This window comes from Microtus ochrogaster, unplaced genomic scaffold (genome assembly GCF_000317375.1).
Source record: "Microtus ochrogaster isolate Prairie Vole_2 unplaced genomic scaffold, MicOch1.0 UNK119, whole genome shotgun sequence".
Lineage (NCBI taxonomy): Eukaryota > Metazoa > Chordata > Mammalia > Rodentia > Cricetidae > Microtus > Microtus ochrogaster.
The window spans coordinates 685,139-687,527 of NW_004949217.1; positions in this window are offsets into that span (position 1 = coordinate 685,139).

The window sequence follows — 2,389 nt, forward strand, 5'->3', positions numbered from 1 at the left end:
TCTCTCTCTCTCTCTCTCTCTCTCTCTCTCTCTCTCTCTCTCTCTCTTTCTCTCTCTCTCTCTCTCTCTGTGTGTCTTTGTTTGGACTTCCCACCTAGTTTTACTCTGCTAAGCCTTTGGCCAAAACTTTATTCACCAATCAATAAAAGCAACACTTATACAGAAAGATACCCTACATCAAATGGTGGAGTAAGGAGTAAAGTGTGATTTGAGTTATACATCACAAGTTCGTCTTCTAGGATGATACAAAACTTTAGCTGAGAATGCTATAAACATGAGCTGTTTTTAATTTTTATTGATAGTATATGCCTATTTCACAAAAATAATTATGATATTTCCACAGATATTATTAAATCTAGATTTTACATGTGAGAAAGAATGTGGTATTTGAATTTTTGAGTATGGCTTATTTTACCTTATATGATGATCTCTGCTTCCACACATTTCCCAGGAAACCAAACAATGTCATTATTCTTTTTTTTTTGTTTGTTTGTTTGTTTGTTTGTCGAGACAGGGTTTACTCTGTAGCTTTGGAGCCTGTCCTGAAACTAGCTCCTGTAGACCAGACTGACCTCGAACTCAATGAGGTTCACCTGTCTCTGCCTCCTGAGTACTGGAAATAAAGGCATGCGCCACCACCACCCTTCTCTATTTCATTATTCTTTACAAAAAATAATACTCCATTGTACATATGGATTATATTTTCTTTATAGAATCATTCATTTCATTAAGCAAAAGTGGATTTGTAGTAGATTAGCCTGGAGTATCATGCAGTCATAGACTTTGAGTCAATTTTGGTATTCTGCCTATTCCTGCCTTATTGCAACCCAAACATCATGATGATTAAGCAAATTAACTAGTATATAAAAATGGGTGAATATCTGGGTGGTGGTGGCACACACCTTTAATCCCAGCACTTGGGGAGCAGAGACATTGGATCTCTGCCTGTGAGTGAGTTTGAGGCCAGCCTGGTCCACGGAGTGAGTTCCAGTACAGGCTCGAAAGCTACACAAAGAAACGATGTCTCTAAAAACCAAAAAAAAAAAAAAAAAAAAAAGAAAGAAAGAAAGAAAAGAAAAGAAAAGTAAATTTTACAGAGGTATAAACATACTTTTGTGTACAAAAGAATTATGAGTAATGTATGGAATCATTACTCAAATGAAATGAAATTCAGGGTGAAATTCTGTATTGTGAAAAATCTTATAATAGATAAATGCATAAACTAAGCCAACTGAAAAAAATCAAGAGATAGAAAACAGTAATATACAAATGAATACACTCTATATTAAAGGAATAAAATACTATCACAGTATTATGCTGTGGTTCATACATGCAGTACTTCACTACTGAGGTTAAAGGTAGCCTCTGCAACTATAATGTATTTATTTGAAATTGGGATAATAAGGTATACAAGCCATGTTTCTTGGCGTTAATTGTATGAGGCTATAAATAAGCAATTTTGTACAATTAGGTAATGATCCGAGCAGTAATGCAAGAAATATGAAGATATCTGTATGAATGCATTATACATAAATGTATATAATTCTTTCCATCTCTAGGATATGTCCCAAGCCCTCTACTTGATCTCTGAAACTTCATATGTTACCAAATACTGTGCATATTATATTTTGTCTCATATATAAATATATACACTATCAGAAACTTTAGTTTATATATACAATAAAATACGAGTAATAATATTTAATAATAATACAGAATAGTCATGCCAATGTATTATAGTAAATGGTAAACATAATTACTTTTACATTATTTTTGAATCATAAAAAAAATAAGGATAAATGGACGTGGAGACTTAAAATTTTAATAATATAACTAAGATGTCCAAGCGACTAATTGGAAGGCAGTTTAGGTCATAGGGATACACTGGACAAAGAGATGATTCGTGTTCTGAAAGGGGCTGTGAGATTTTTTTTACATTGCTCAGAATAATATACAATTTAAGACATAAATTATTATTGTAACATTCCATCTGTTTGCATTGGACTATGGATATCCATAAATTATTAAAACCATAGAAATTAAACCATAAACATGGGTAGATTCAATATGCTAAATGCACCAATATGTAAGTAAACATACATGTATTATCTTGCTTGGTAGGGGAAAGGGCACAAATGTGACACCTGTGACATTGAGCACACCTAGTGCCTGCATAGGATATCTCAATACTGTTATTCATACAAGGAACATAAGCTATTTTAAGAAATGGCTTGTTCTGAAACCATATATGTGTGTGTGTGTGTGTGTGTGTGTGTATAATATGTATATTATATATATACATATATATTGCAAGATAAACCTAGAGCACCTCATAACAAGAAACATACATTTTTTAAAAAAAAAATAGGCTGGAACTTTTTTTCCTTTT